We start from the raw sequence: 16,575 nt of genomic DNA, 5'->3' as shown, positions 1-16,575 counted from the left end.
ATTTTTTTTCTCTCTAAAGGCAATAAGCCTGGCGCTTGGCCCTTTCTCCCTGTTACAGCAAAGAATCAAAATGTAGAGTAGACATGCCCCTCTCCAGTGTTTTTCCTTTTTTGCTTTTTCCTCCCATTGCTATTCCCCACCCTGCGCTTATTTAATCCAATGCCAGTCAGCGTCCTCCTCTGTCTGCACCCGACAGTTTTTTTTCTAAGAGAGAGCTGAGAGGAACTGCAGGCTATATCATGAGTTATACTTAATCAGTCAGTGAGGAACCATGTCTGTTTTCCTTCACCGTCTAATAAAAAAAATACTATTAATATGCTAGGGCTTGATAAACTGTAATTGAACTTTTCCTGACAGAAGACAGGCATGCAGACAGGAAGACATTGCTAAAAAGAACAAAAAACAGAAAGGCAAAGAGACAAAGACAGCTAGGTGGGCAGACAGGAATAAAGACAAAGACAGACAGAAAAGACAAAGAAAAAAGAAAGAAAACTTGACCACGTTCTTTCCTCTCCCCCTTCATTTACACTCTGTCTTTTCACCCAATTTTCCTTGCTATCACTCCCCCGACGAGAGGTGGAGCCAGGTTTTCATTTGCCGGGCATTAGCAGTGCTCTACCGCTGTGTTTTCTCTGTGGGTCGGGCTGTTTGGCTATTAGACCGGGTTAAATCTGGCCCAGCGCTCGCTCGGCGCCTCGGCCTTCCTCCTCTCACGCTCTCTCTGGACTCTCCACAAACACCGGGCTTACCTGCCTGCTGGGGGGAGGACAGGGATCCACTTTCATCTTTACTGTCTTTCTCATCACTCTCTCCCATATCATTTGACTCTCTCTCACACACATTCTTTCCCCCCTTTCTTTCTCAAGCCCATGGCATCTTTTTTTCTGTGGAACCTGATATTGGGAGGAAAATTTCAGAGATTTTTTTTTACTCAACTGTCCCTTCTTACCACTTCACTTTCCTACAGCAACAACATACAGTCAGTCAGCAATGGCATAATGAGGACATTACAAAAAAAAAAAAAAAAAGGCAGAAATAATGGGCCAGTAGGACTGTCTCTGACCTGACTAAGGATATCTTTTGGTCAAACAAGTTTACCCACTGATTAATTAATTAACCATTTAAAACAATAGAGGAAAAACTACAGTTCCTTGAAATAATCAATGTTAAAAATCATAATATCCAGCAATATAATTGGAAATATTATTCATGTCCATAATAATGCACTGGAAATTCAGAAAAAAAAAATGCATCCCTGATAAGTCAAAAACAACGTGGACCACTGCAGGGTCACTTTTAAAAACATAAATCACATGAAGTTGTTCGAGGTGAGGAAGTGCTTGTCCTTCTCTTAGCATTTTTTATTTTTTCTTTAACCACGGCCTCTTGAAAAATAATGTTTTCTGCAACATTAAATGGCATTTTCTCCATTGCTTCAGGCAATTTAATGCTTGATGATGAAACACCACAAGTGACTCCAGGAATGGCAGGCATCTCCAACATAAGAGATGTTCTGGCTTTCATGGGCAATTATAATCACAAAGTCACACACCTCATCTAACTTGGGGAAGCTGATTCCGGTGAGCGCCTGGTTTGAAGCCTGTTGGTTCCTGGATGCTGTCTGTACAGCAGCTGTGTTTGTCTCTCTCCCTCCAGAGGGAAGCTGACAATCAAACCAACAACAAAATCCCGCCTGCTGTCAGCTCTGCCCCCTGCTGGACACAGACTGTCACCAGTCGTACAGCTTTTGGTTATCTCCTACTTGTTGACATAGCATACTTTCTACGATCCATCATAAACCCTGCTTGTCCAAATCTTAGTTCCCGGTAGAGATGCTTCCTGTTAGCACAAGATAGAGTAAGATAAATATTTTTTTGAAGAATGTCAGTAAAAACTGACTTTCTAGAGTTAACCATGGTTTCTTTACAAAAATTGTGTTGACCATAGGAAAAAAAAAACAAACAAAAAAAAAAAACTGGTCAATCTTTGCGATCTCTGGTGTAGCATCATGGAAACTGAGCCAATAATCACAGTAATTAAAAACAGACTCAATCAAGCTGACAAAGATCACCATCTATCCAACATGAATGTTGTCACTAGGGGTGTGCAATATTTACCAAAAAAAAATCTCAATATTTTGGGGGATTTTGATAATTGACGATACTTTGCATCCCTGTTTTGTTTTGTTGAAGACAAAACATCTTGTTACGCCTTGTATTGTACTCATTCTTGTTAATAGTATATTAGATGCTGTTAATGATATTATCAAACCCATTGTTGTAGCAAAATATGAAACCCTCTGCAGTTTACCTATATATATCTATCTATCTAATATCTATCTATCTATCTATCTATCTATCTATCTATCTATCTATCTTATGCTCCATAGTTTCGCGACATGAATCATGCAATTTAGGCAGAATTGTATGACTGAAATATTTCCAGCTAGGCAGGGTGTCCAAAGTAGTCAAAGTTGTTTGAAAACATCTCTCTCTCGGCCGCTTGACCATATCCTCTGCTGTGTAACTGGTGACAGCGTTTGTTATTTCTTCTATCTGTTGCCCTTCATGTCGTGAGGCGCTCTTTTGCAGAGAGACTCTGCCAAACTTTGCTGAGTGTGTTTTTGTTTTGCCAGTACCTCAGCTGGTTGGTTGTGGTCGACCGCTGACTCCTAAGGCTTTCCATATTCTTCATATTCTGTGGTGGTTAATTCGCAGACAGTGAAACAAGGTAGTTCTGGAGCTGTTGGCAAACGCTAATACCGGTATGTCTATGGTGATACACTGCTAACCGGTGGCCGTTTGACCGGCTGTTGACCATTTGAACTTTAACCGAATAATCTTGTCGGTTAATTTTAAGGCCGAACGTGTTGTCGCCGACACAAATGTGCATGTCGTATTGTAAATACCGTAACTTCCGTAAGGTTTGCTCTATCGAAAAAATTCCTACTGTTCCTGAAAGCTAAGAAGTTGCTCATGAACCCACATACAGTTTAATACAGTAAATATGGCGACAGGACGCTCTGCCGGGGTTGGATTACGTCATTATGCACAGAGCTCAGCTCGGTAGAGACAGACCGGAGAAGCGAGCCAAGCTTATGGTGATCACGTATAGTTTTGAACAAAGTATGTCATGAAAGTCTGCGGAGTCATAAAACCACCAAGCAGACTCATCGAGGAGTCTGGAGACAATATTTTTCACGAGGACAGAGAGATTTCTTCTACACCACAGTAAGCAGCATGTGTAAATTACATAATGTTTGTAGGATATCATGTAGGCTATGTACAATATTTGACTTCGGAATGAATGGTGTTCCATATTATCTTATGTCTGAATTGATTTTGGGCCTGCTGAGGGGACATCCGTGGTACAGAACGGTCGCGTAATATTCTTGGTTAACCGAAATAAACCGATTAATGTGGCCCGGTGGTCGACCAAGAAAATTTTCCATTTTCGCCATCCCTAAGCCAAAGAGAATGCTGTCACCAAATGTCATCCACCATATATATTTGGAAATATGGCTCTCAGGACTGACTCAAGATCAACTGACCAACAAGGTGATGTGTAGTATATATAATGTAGTAGTGTTCCCTTACAGCTTATTAGGGGGGCGCCCTGCCCCCCCAACAGAAGAAATTCAAGTTGTAGATTTTTAAATTCAAGTTGTATGTTATTTTTTAATTCCATGATTTAATTTTTATTTTAACCAAAAGGACCGATAACACGTGTTCTTTTTTATTAAATAAAAACTAACTGTAATTTGCAATTTCAGAGTCTAATGCGTTGCTATGATTTCATTACATTCATACAATGCATTTCTCCTCTCCTCTGCGACAGGCGGGGCTCCCCCCTCGCTCCTCTCTCATAATACATACACCTGCACTCACACCAGTGACAAAGACACACCCATCCACACAGCAGAGGAGAGGGGAGTGTTGCCGACTGTTACGGTGAGAAAAAATAACAACAAACAAACAAACAAAGATTCTAAACGGAAGACTGGAGGTTTCCCAACCGTTCGCCCCACGCCCCCGACAAGCCAAAACATCTGGGTTTTTTAAACGAAATGTACATGCGAGGGGTGAAGCGGAGGTAGCTCTGTGGCTGCTGCTAGCCAAAGTGAGAGCATCTCTCCCAGCCCCGACCACAGTGCGATGATCTTCTGCCCGTTAACGTCGCCACGACTAGTCCCAAACACACCTGTTCCGGCCCTCCCACTAGTCCCAAACACACCTGTTCCAGCCCTCCCACTAGTCCCAAACACGCCTGTTCCAGCCCTCCCACTAGTCCCAAACACGCCTGTTCCAGCCCTCCCACTGAAGCACAGAGTAAGAAGCTGCAGACAAGTCACCGCCGTCAGTCTGGCTTTGATTCAGCATGGCTATCACACTGTATACTCTGCATGGCTATACAAGACCGAACTCGATGAGGAAATTAATTAATTAATTATGACGTCATGACCCGCTACTGTGATGTAGCCAATTAAGTGCACGCAAACACACACACACACACACACACACACACACAGAATGTGTGTTCTAATCATGTTGCTCTAATCATGGCATTATGTGTTGCTCTAATCATGGCAATGGGGTCCTCCTGAAGGGCATCTAAACAGCTGATGCTGAGGGAGTGGAGAGCATTCCTCGCCCAACTCTGCTCACAGAGCTTTTTCTACAGCCTCCAGGCTACCTCCAATCCCTGTACTGTTACTACAGCCACAGGGGGTCTGATCAGTCAGGGAGAGAAGGGAAGGGAGTGAAGAGCTAATTGAAGCCTCCTGTCAGGAAGAGAGGGAAGAAGAATGTTGCTATTGAAACTCTAGTTTATGCAAAACACTACACAGAGCCTAGAGCGCTGTCTGAGAGCAAAACAAACAACAGCATGCAGCCTGCACACGTGCCATCGCATCTGTGGGGTACAGCTCACTCATTAGCATCCCTACCAGTCTGTCTTTATGCCTAATGGCATTGCAAAGTTAGTATTTACCATTTTACCATCTGCTGACAGGGGAGATTAACAAAAATGTTTCAGACAACATTACTGATATGGTGACAGGCAAACAAAAATACAAAACAGATATAAATCCAATTAATCTAAACATCCAAAAAATGTAGTTTTAATCTACAAATGAGAAGGAGGGAGCACAAACAAAGCACTTGTGCTTGTGTGTGTGTGTGTGTGTGTGTGTGTGTGTGTGTGCGTGTGTGTGTGTGTGTGTGTATGTGTGTGTGTGTGTGTGTTATCTGAGTGTGTGTGTGTGTGTGTGTGTATCTCAGCCTGGCTGCCCCCTGTATCTACAATTCTTTCACCTATAACAACAACCAGCAGACAACACAGCACTGGGCAGACACTACCAAAATCACAATTTAAACGGACAGCCTCATTAAAGTATTCAAAACCCAAGCTATGATGAATTCCCATCAGGGCAGGAAAAAAATGTTTATATGGGCCACAAATGCTGGTACCACTCCAACTTCACCCGTCACTTTAATATTTTTACTTTTTTTCCCAGACCATTTGATTTTTAGAAGAGTGCTGCACGCTAAACTTAGTGTATATGATGATGCAAAGGTGGAGATTGTTTTTAAATGACTGCACACTGCTAGCATTTGTGTGTGTGTCTGTGTGTGCGTGTGAAAGAGTGTGTGACCCCTTGGTAGTGCTCTGGCATCCCAGGAATGTGTGGGGTGCCCAGCACTAATCGCACAACCTTGCTGACTAAAACTGACTGCACCCAGTCTCTCAATTCAATCCAGCTTTACTGGCATCACAAAAAGCAGATGTAACACAATAAAGAGCAGAAATCAAATGATGCATCTATTACAGCTGTAACAAAGACACACAAACAGACAAGAGCACTTTGTCTTTCCAAACACATGAAAGCCTGAGGCAAACACACATATTATCTGCCAGCTGAAAGGAAAGGCAGAAAGAAAAATGAAGTGAAGCACTGGACTAGAAGATGGGGAGGGGTGACTGTTGCAATAAAGCACAGAGCCAAGGAGGGCAAAGCAAGTTAATCATATTGCAGACAGACAATATCCTCCTTCTGGTTGTCGCTGAGATGCTCACACACAAACACACCCAGTTTTTTTTTTTTTTTTTTTTTCCCTGCTTCCACCTGAACACCAAAGTCAGACATGATTGATGGACTGCAAACAAGAACTTCTATGGAAAATTTTGAGCATGTTTGCACTGACACAGCACTGCAGCTATAATCCTAGATTAGCGCTGCAATTACTGACAGGAAAATTGCTAGGGGTGGGGAAAAAACAGATTCAGTTACTACAATTCTTTTTAAAAGATTTTTTAATTGATTTTTTATTACTGCATTGATTTAGATTAAAGTTTGTGTCATTTGAAACCAGATGACCTAAGGAATCTGTTGGTACCAAGCATGTTATGCTAGGTTGTTGTTAAGTGGATTAAATATCGCTCCAAATTTCAGCTAAATTTTGGTGAGGGAAAACTGGCATGGCCATTTCCAGCGGGGTCCCTTGACCTCTGACCTCCAGATGTCTGAATGAAAATGGGTTCTCTGGGCAGCCACAGCTCTCCCCTTTGCAGACATGCCCACCTTCTGCTAATCCCATGCAGTTTGGGCCACAAACCCTGCAGTCCACATGTGTTCTTGTGGCCTGTTGTAAAATGGTGTTTGTGCAGACTGGGGCCTAAACAGTCTTGGAGTTGCATCAATTGGCTTTGACTGGAAAGCTTAGACTCTTGTGGATTCAATGAGCCACATTTGATTCATGTGTGATGATGTTAGCCCCCATAGTATCCAGTTCATTGTTGTGAGACAATTTTTTGAAAGTTGACATCACTGTATAGAAAGACTTATAGTGACCTTCTAACTAGAGGAGAAAAAAAAAATCACTGTAAATCGCAATATCAATTCGCAATACTTGTAGAATGCCAAATACTTAAGAATCTCAACACATATCCAGAACCAAAGTATTGTGATAGTATCAACTCAGGAGATAAAGATATCATCCCAGCCCTCGAAATGGCAAATGACAATGTAAACAAAAGATTGGCATGATGGTTGAGCTGGGGCTGGCTGACAGACCAACTAGAAACGCCAGTGTTACCAGAACCACTCTGTCACTTGGATTTGCCATTTAAGCCGACTGGCGAGCTTAGAGGGTCTTAGCAGCCTAGCTAGGTCTCCAGGGCTGTGGCTTTTAATTTTTACAAGTTTCATAAGCGACTTATCACTTTGCACCTTGCGCACACACATTCAAAATCCCGCCCTCAACTCACGTTGAAAAGACGTCGTTCGTATGAAACACGCTAAACCTGATAGAGAGCGAGTCTGGGTGTCTTCAAAGTCCAGTCACAACGAAGCTCACTAACATTACAGGGGAGGCAGCTCGCGTTAGCCGCCGTTGGCACCTAGCATTCAGCTAAACTCATCAATGAGTTTCTCTCCCTGGCCGTGCTAATGAAGCTAGCGTACAACAAACGTTAACTAAAAAACTAACAGGACCAAACGCGTTTACTCACCGCGAAACTCCCCCGGTAAAGTTTTTCTTCACTGCCACCGGTACAAAGAAAAGGACTTCGCTGTGTTAGCAGCGCGGAAAAAACCTAACTTTGAACAAACTGTGAAACATTAGCCGAGAAGTCTCACTTTCCTGCCGCCATGTTGAATTGGGGAAAAGCTACATCCGGGGAACTGTAGCCAGGCGCCATGGCAACCAAATCGGGCTACGGGACCGTTGAGAGTGACTGACAGGAGGTGATTCAGTCTCTCTCTCTCTCTCTCTCTCTCTCTCTCTCTCTCTCACCCTCTCTCTCTCTCTCTCTCTCTCACCCTCTCTCTCTCTCTCTCTCTCTCTCTCTCTCTCTCTCTCTCTCTCTCTCTCTCTCTCTCTCTCACACACACACACACAGTACGGTTTGTTGCATGTGTGTGTGAGAAGCTCTGTAACTGTACACCCTTACAGTCTGTGACATTAAAGTAGTATAACTTCAGCAACTACAACAACTTTTATGTGACATTAAAGTGGTCTGCCTTAGAAAGACAGTTTCTTCTTATTTTGCCTTGCATTAAACATGTATGCTATGCCAGTTCTCTCTGTAAGCACGACTGTCAGTAGGAGTGGGGGAAAAATGAATTCACTTAAGTATCACTATATTTATTATTCTTTTTTTCTGAATGCTTTAAGGTAAAGGAATCTGTTGGTACCAAGCATGTCATGCTAGATTGTCATTAAGCAGACTAATTATCCAAATTTCAGCTAAATTTTGCCAAGAGAAAAACTGGCATGGCCGTTTTTAGCGGGGTCCCTTGACCTCTGACCTCCAGATGTCTGAATGAAAATGGGTTCTCTGGGCAGCCACAGCTCTCCCCTTTGCAGACATGCCCACCTTCTGCTAATCCCATGCAGTTTGGGCCACAAACCCTGCAGTCCACATGTGGTCTTTTGGCCTGTTGCAAAATGGTGTGTTTGTGCAGACTGGGGCCTAAACAGCCTTGGAGCTGCATCTGTTGGCTTTGACTGGAAAGCTGAGACTCTTGTGGATTCAATGAGCCACATTTGATTCATGTGTGATGATGTTAGCCCCCATAGCAGCCAGTTCACTGCAGTCAGAGCATTTTTTCAAACCTGACATGACTGTATAAAATAACCCATTGTGATCTTTAAGATAATAACAGCCTCATGAAACTTTTCAGCCATGAACCAGAGGATCATTCAAAAACCAAAAATCACAACAAATCATTATATCAAATTGAAATACCCGTAGAATCGCCATACTTAAGAAGCTTAATACATACTGAACCCGCATCCAAGTATTGTACTAGTCCCAGCCCTAACTGTCAGACAGTAGACAGGCTGTACAAGTACATCACAGCTCACATTAAAGGGGAACTGAGTTCATACGCCTGGGGGGCCCTTCCATCCAAGTAATCAATTTGTTATTAGTAGGTCCCATGATACAGTGACCCCTGCTACCACTTCCCTATTTTTCTCATACACAGATACACACAAACACGTACAGAGAGAACATTACAATCTCAGCAGACTCAGATAGGAACATTTAAACAAATTTGTACACCATTTTTTTTTCTGCTGCGTGTGACATTAGAACAGGATTGAGAAAGCTTAGAGTACCAGTAACTACTCCGTGTGGGCATCCAGGCGTCTACTAATGATGCCAGACGACTGAACATTTAAACAAAGGGATGGAGTGAAGGACGAATGATGGAGGTATGGAAACAAAAATGTTTTCTAGGGCAGTGGTTCTCAAATGTTTTTTTTTCCAATAATGTACCCCATTTGAAATATTTTCAGCTAAGTACCCATTGACCAGTGCATAAACAAAATTTTTGTAGAAAAAAAAGCCTATAAAAAGAGGTCCTATACAGCTCCATCAGTGTGTGAAGCAACACCCTGATACTGACAATATTTTGTTGGCTTTGTTTTTGCTTCTTCTTTACTTCTTTCTCCTTGTTTTCAGCTGTATCACTGCTACATTTCAACCATGAATCCATTTTACGTGATTTTTTTTCTCTTGGCTTCCCAGTCGTAGTGAACAAACGCCCACAGCAGCAGATTTAAACCACAAACACACACATTTGAGTTGATTTTAGAATTGACTAATTATTTTGGGAATTATGTATGACTGGTATTTTTTAAGGTAGCTTTACAAAAAAAAAAAAAAATGTACTCCCTGCAGCACTCCAACATACACACACTATCCTAGGGCCCACCATCTGCTGCTGAAGCACTACTGAACATCTTGTCACCATTTAGCTTGACTTTTAAATGTGTTTGAGATTTTCTTATTCCAGTGCCATGTTGAAATCTTTACTCTCCACTACAAATTTCATATTTGCACAAGTACCAAACCTCTGCCACAGTGTTCTTGCATCCTCTGCTGTCTTAATATGTATTTAATTTGTTTTGTTTGAATGATTGATTTAAAAAGGGTGACAATACAATAATATGGCAGAAAAAACAGTGTTGCATTCATTGACCTCTATGGGAAGAAAGCATACACCCTGCTGCACTTCTGGCCACACCTAACATGACTGTTGAGTGTGGTCGTCAGTGTCCTACATTGTAATACTGACACACAAGTATATCACAGCAGCGAGGTGAAATGTTCAGCCCCTAGATGCCAGCAAAATTCAGATTTTTCTCGCTGAGTTTTCTTGCCACTTTGGCCACAGCAAAGCTAAATGGCAGGTTTCCACACAGACGATTCACTTCACCTCTTCTATTCTACTCTCTTCTAAGTTGAAGGGATGGAGAGGAGGACCAACACGACTTTGATGGCGACAAGAACCGGACTGTGTAATTTCTTCAGGCCATGAAGGAAATCTAGAGCGGGACAAGGCGTAGGTTCACAAAGAGAGGCGAGGAAGAGGAACATACTCTGATGATGAATGCTGCCAGCCTCCCTTGGTGCTCGGCAGTCGGGGTGGAGGTGGGAGGAAGGATGGAGGAGATGTGGCTGCTCGCTGAAGTGGAGAAGGAGCAAAAGACTGATGGTCTCTCACAAGCTCAGGAGGAAATTAAGGAGGAGGAGGATGGTATCAAAGGAGAACCAGGGAAGGGGGTAATTGGACGTAGAGCAACCCAGGAGAGACCTTTTAAAGCTGGAGGCAAGAGAAATGTTGTTCAGGTTCAAATTGAAGGTCCAGTGGAGACTGCTGAAGTTGTAAAGCAAGAGAGTAAATGTGGCAGGCTGTCATCATGGGTTGGGCAGCAAACTCTTCCTCCACCAGAGGATGATGCAGGCTGTTTTCTGTGTGAGAGAACGGTGTGCAACCTGGCTCCAGCCAACCACTTCATCCACAACCCGTACACTCTTGAAATTGAGAGAAAATGGGGCAAGAGGGAGACAGAGCTGCAAAGTGAAGGTGAGGAGATCCAGGGGAATCATTCCTCCTGTCCTCCAGATATTTCCCATCTCCCTCCTCACCTTCTGAGCTGGCAAGTTGTTTCCACTCCTCTGCTCCTCCGCCAGACTGAGGACATAGGGGAGGAAGGCGGAAGCTGCAGCAGAAATTGCACCTTTGAACACCACAGAGAGGAGCACGCAAGCAGAGGCTTTTGTGATGATACGTTCTACATCCAGGGAGGAAAGTCTTCCATGAGAGATGACCACGAAGACACCGAGCTCTACTATCGAGCCAAGACAGCCTTGGGAAAGTTAGTTTCTCTTTGGCTGAGGAGGAGATGTACCTTCAAAAACCTCACTAACCAACACCTCGCCACTCCAGCGGACACGCACAACAAAAAACCCTCTGGTGGTTTGTTGAGGTGGTTGACTCTTAAACATCTGTTGCTCCATGCCAGGTTGAGACATCCTGCCTTTGCTGACAGTGGCCAGCAGCAAATTTCTGATGAGTTCCAGCCTATGGTTCATTGTGTGGATCCAAAGCGGAGCCCCACGGTGCTCAGGAACAGATGGTTCATGGACGATGGAGAGTTTGACACCCCGCTACACAAGGATCAAGGACTTTGGAGAACTTCCTTGGCAAACAGAGGCAGCCCTCTTAAATGTCCTGCTATGGGTGAACATTGTATAAACCAAGACAAAGGCAGACAAGGTGAGAAAGACAGCGAACAGGAAAAAAGCAAATGCACAGACAAGGACATAGAGGAAGGAAGAGACGGGACAATTAAACCAGTTCATTGGCTACTGAGTAGATCCCCCTCAGTTTGTACAGGGCAGGCCCGGTTTGCCTCTGGTCCTGGTCGTGATGCTTTCAGGGCACTTTGTAGTCGCCCCTCCCAGGAACTGAGACACTACTTTGGTGAGGAATCAAACACTGACCTAGAGGAGCTGCTGCTTGGAGATGAAGGTGATGATGATCATAGTGAACAGACTGTATAACTGTACACAGTTTAACTGTTTCTTTAACTGTGAAATAACTTGCAATACCTCAGTTTATTTGGTGTATATATAGGTACTATACATTCTCAATTTCTTATTTCTGTATATATTGTTGTATTATTACTGTAGGATTAATAGACAAATATGTTACAAATTTCAAATGCACATATTTTCATATTTCTTATTCTCCATTTCTATTTCTCATAGTTTCACCTATGCTAATATATATTTTTCTCTTGACGATATGAGCAACTGCAACTGAACCAATTTCCCCTGGGGGATCAATAAAATATTTCAGATTCTGGGTCACATCATTTGGTTTGATTCCTGTTAAAAAAAAAAAAAAAAAAAAAAAAAAAAAAACAACAACAACAATATTATTTTCACCGTCTTTTTAAAGGTATTAAATTTAAGTCCCTGTGTTTTAGGATCTGAAAAACTTGACCTTGGACATTTTTAGGTGAGTGGTTACAGTATTTTGCAAATTGCCTCTTGTGATTCACCAATGTGTGGGTAAAATCAATCCAACCGCATGTCCCTTTCTACACCCCTGCTCGATTTTTTTTGTGGGTCAACAGGACAGCTATAATTTAATCGACCGGTTCCTGGTTCATTGGATCAATAGGGTGATGGCCAGTTTGGAGTATTGCTGCGTTCAAGTGCTCGTGGTAAACTGTGATTCTGACATCAGATTGCAGAAATCCAATGTGTCACACATTCAACTTGCTCTGTTAACAAACAATTATATTTAAAAAATAACCTGACTGCGTATAACATAATATATAACATACAGCATTAACGATCATTCAGACTGACAAACAACATCCTCAAAATCCCAGATCATATTTAACACTTTCTTTGGATGGTCATGTGAGTTAATCTTGTATTTATGGTGTTTCACAGCACTGTATACACAGCATATGAGCCTACAGTCCTATTACATCCAGTGGGCATAGATAATGCCTCTATGTAACGCTTCCATGGGTTTGACCTGTACAACACTGGCCTCTAGTGATGAAATACACACACGGTCCTGTGCAACTAACACCACTTGACTTCCCCCTGGTTTCCAAATTGTGGTCCATGGGCCACCGAAGGGTGTAGTGGTCTTTGGGAGGGTTAGGGTTTAATTCATTTACTGGCATTACTTTTACATTTGGCATAGTGAGAGAATGTGTAAGAAAAACTACTCTGGTCATAAGTTTCTCTCTCCACTGATAGTAAAAATGTTGATAGAGATATTAAAAAAAAAAACAAAAAAAACTTCAGCTTGGGTCTGTGGGCTTAACTCTGCAGAGACTTTGTTCCTGCTTGTAAAATATATAATAACCTATCAAGCATCTGAAGATAATAATCTAACAGCTAATGCCTGCTAACAGGCATTAGCTGGAAGAACAGATAAAGAGTTTTGGTACAAAATAATGTAAATTTAAAACCTACTGCGGCTAAATGAACTGCAGGAATGCCAGCACAGAATATTCAATATATTGAATTTAATATGTATTTTAACACTACATGCTACTTGTCACAGAGAATATAAGCAGCTGTGTTTCTGAAATGTTATGGATTTGAATTTGTTTGCAAAACTGGAATAGAGCATTTTGAAATCAAAGTCAAGTAGTAAAAGTAGTAAAATAATTACATGTTGCTCTAAAAGCTGTTCTTTTTGAAGTCTGTAATGATTGCATTCATTCTGACCTGTGGGTGCTGGCGGTGTTGATCAGGTTGATCCTGCTTTACAGAGTCACATTTGGTGGCTTGCGTCTGACTGGTCAACCTGGAAACTTTCTTCCCTGCTCCATCCAAATGCAGATCAATAACGTCTTGAATTTGCTGAAACTGCTAAACTGGTTACAATGTGGTTCCTTGCGTGCATTCACTGTGTTTATTTTTGGCCTGTATTCATCCAGTGAGGTGTTTTTGCTGAGCATAGCGCTGCCCTGCTGTCTTCTTTGCTCTGTCCAGCAGGATTCCTTGTGTACTTATATTTTTGGCTGATGCCCCTTCGTATTGTGCAAGAGAAAAAGAGACATTATGCACATTGCAGGATGTTTTTTTTAAGCAGACGGGAGTATAGCTCTCTTTTTTTTTACAAATCCATTTACACTGTGCCTCATGTCTGTTCTTTAATGCTGCTGCTCTGTTTAGTCGTATTGTGGTTTCTGCCTGTTGTTGCATGCTGCGTTTCCTGTATTTTATTCTGCTCTAGAGTCTTTTATTTTTCCTTAGTACAAAAATATTTTTGTCTGTCTGAATGTGTTTTCTCCATCCCCAACCACTTCCTCTCATACAGTTCTTTTCCTCTTGCCAGGCAGACTTTGCTTTGATGTGACCCACTTGCTTGAGCAAAGGTCATAATAAAGGTCAAGCGCCTAAACTCTGGAACCATTTGCAGCTTCTCAACTTTCACATCTATTGTTCCAGGGGAAATTTTGTTTGCAGTGAGAGTAAAAGACATTTATTATATCCAATCTAAATATAGACTTGTGGACAAGTCTGTGTTATATTTAAAGTCCCTATTAAAGACCTCTTTTATAGACTTCGCTCCTCATGATTTTATTACCACATCTAATTTTATTTTTTGTACTTTTCCATCAGTCTTGTATTAGTCTCGTGATTTTTATCATCACATATTACAGTTTGAAATGTTCTAACATTTCTAAATGACTGTAAGGCACTTTGTAAATTATTTCAAAACAAATTATTATTATTAGTAGTAAGAGTAGTAATAGTACAGGAGTAGTATCAGAGAAAGTGAAGCTCTTGATCCCCAGTTTCTCTTGTGTTCAAAGCAGAGAAACAGGATAACAGGTAGAGCAAGGCACTTGCACTGCTCGAGGTCATGGGTTCGATTCCCAGCAGGACTGTCCATACAGAAAATTGAAAACACACACAGCAAGGAGGCAGGAGTCTACTCTCTAGCTCAGCTCAGCCTCACTGGCCTCCATCCTGCCTCAGACTAATAACCGTCCTGATTGGATTGCGCAGATCAGCTCTTCCACTGCAGCGCCTCGTCATCAATCACGCTGTGTGATCACTGGCAAGCTAATTACTTGGAGGAGAGGAGGGGGGTCAAGTGTGTCAGGCCGGGGTGCGGAGCGTGCTGGGATACCTCGTGATCTGTGGTGGGCATTGCGCGTCCACACACCTCACTGTCACACACTCTCCGTTTAATGCCTGTGAACTTTTGGTTTCATTTGGACAGAAAAAGATGGATTTAAAGGTTGTCTGAGTCAGCAATTTCTTTTAAGCCCCTTCTTAAAACCAACTTTTATCAGAGAGCCTTTCCTCAGTTTTAATTTTCTTTTAACTGTCTTTGTCTTTTACTCCTAGTTGTTAGTTTTTTAAACCTGGCAAGCTCATGACTGTTTGATTCATTTGATTTTACTTTAGTTTTTGCTGCCTGTGTGAGGCACTTCGCAACGCTGATTTTGAAAAGTGCTCTATAAATAAAGATGATTATTAAACGGCAAGCATGAAAATGAAGCCTTTTGGCTGTACAGACTCCATTCCAAAGTAGGCACAGTTAATCACAGTTAATCAGTCAGAACCAGAAAGTTTGGTTTGGTTTGGTTTAGTTTAGTTTATTTACACATACAAAAAGTTTAAAAAACAAGATACAAAATAAAATTAGTGGAGGAAATGTGAGGGAAACTTGCTTAAAAACCTTCAAGGGGCTTCAAAAGTGGCATTCTTCAGGCAGCATATTACAGGAAATGATTACTGCAATGAAGTATACACAATATGTACCAACCAATAATTTAAAATAAAGTTCAAATAATGGCATAGTATAATTGACCAGTTGCACCAGTGTAGGTCTTGTGCTCATAACTTTAAAAAACAATACCAATACTGATGAACAGGTCGAAGTGTTTTGACAAATATGTATTTAAGAGGAATCTACAATAAATTATAAAAAGAAAATGTTTTCCCCTAAATAAAATAACTAAAATAAAAGTCCTTCTCCCTAATTATATTTTTATCCACAGAAACCCTGGCGAGATGATCCATCTTCTGTTCTGTAACAGTGACTAAGAACTAAATAACCTTGATCTTGAACACTGGCTTTGCCAAAAGTATACAAGGACTCAATCATGAAGCTTATATCAAGGAACTGGACAGGATGTCTGCTGTCCTTTGAAGGTCTGTTTTGACCCAGAGCAGCGAGCTCTCTCTGGCTGAAGCTCAGTCAGCTGGACAAATGTTAGAAACTCATGAACACAAAATCTCTCCCAGACAATGTGAGAGGATGTCTAATATCTGGCTAAATTCTCTGTTAACTCGCCTGCTTGTGGCAGAGTTCCAATTCACCGTGTGAGTCCCAGTCAGGAGATGAAGACCCCAGCTGTGCAGGACAAGTTGCGGCGTCTATAAAGCGCTTCATCACAAAAAACCCTAAAGAGTTAATATTATTGTTATAAGTGGTGACAGTGCTGTCAGCCGGGGGTGTAACGCTTCAATAAACCCACGGTTCAGTTTGCGTTGCAGTTTTTGGGTCATGATTTTGGTTTTAGTTCAGTTTATTTTGTGCAATAGGGAGGGAAAAAACACTGCAATTGGCAGTATTCTCTCTATTTTGTCTTATTTGCAAGAAATCTCACTCAGAGATTTTGGATAACAATATGATATCAAAAACAAAAATCGTTCCTTGTTTTTTCAGTTTGGTTTTACACCCCTACTGTCAATATATGGCCTCAGATCCTGAGTCAGACTCCTGTA

At 41.8% G+C, this 16,575-nt stretch overlaps 1 protein-coding gene across 1 annotated transcript in view; it reads right to left on the bottom strand.

Annotated features, from left to right (window-relative positions):
- The window catches only part of pak4 (p21 protein (Cdc42/Rac)-activated kinase 4), a 58,471-nt gene extending 50,827 nt beyond the window's left edge, over positions 1-7,644 (bottom strand). The window contains exon 1 of the mRNA XM_030066481.1: positions 7,510-7,644. The gene's annotated coding sequence lies outside the window, so the exon portion shown is untranslated. The remainder of the gene's footprint in view (positions 1-7,509) is intronic.
- Between the last annotated feature and the right edge of the window lie 8,931 nt (positions 7,645-16,575).

The sequence above is a fragment of the Myripristis murdjan genome, chromosome 13, assembly GCF_902150065.1.
Source record: "Myripristis murdjan chromosome 13, fMyrMur1.1, whole genome shotgun sequence".
Lineage (NCBI taxonomy): Eukaryota > Metazoa > Chordata > Actinopteri > Holocentriformes > Holocentridae > Myripristis > Myripristis murdjan.
The sequence above is the reverse complement of the archived record's forward strand: the minus strand, read 5'-3'. Positions and strand labels throughout refer to the sequence as shown.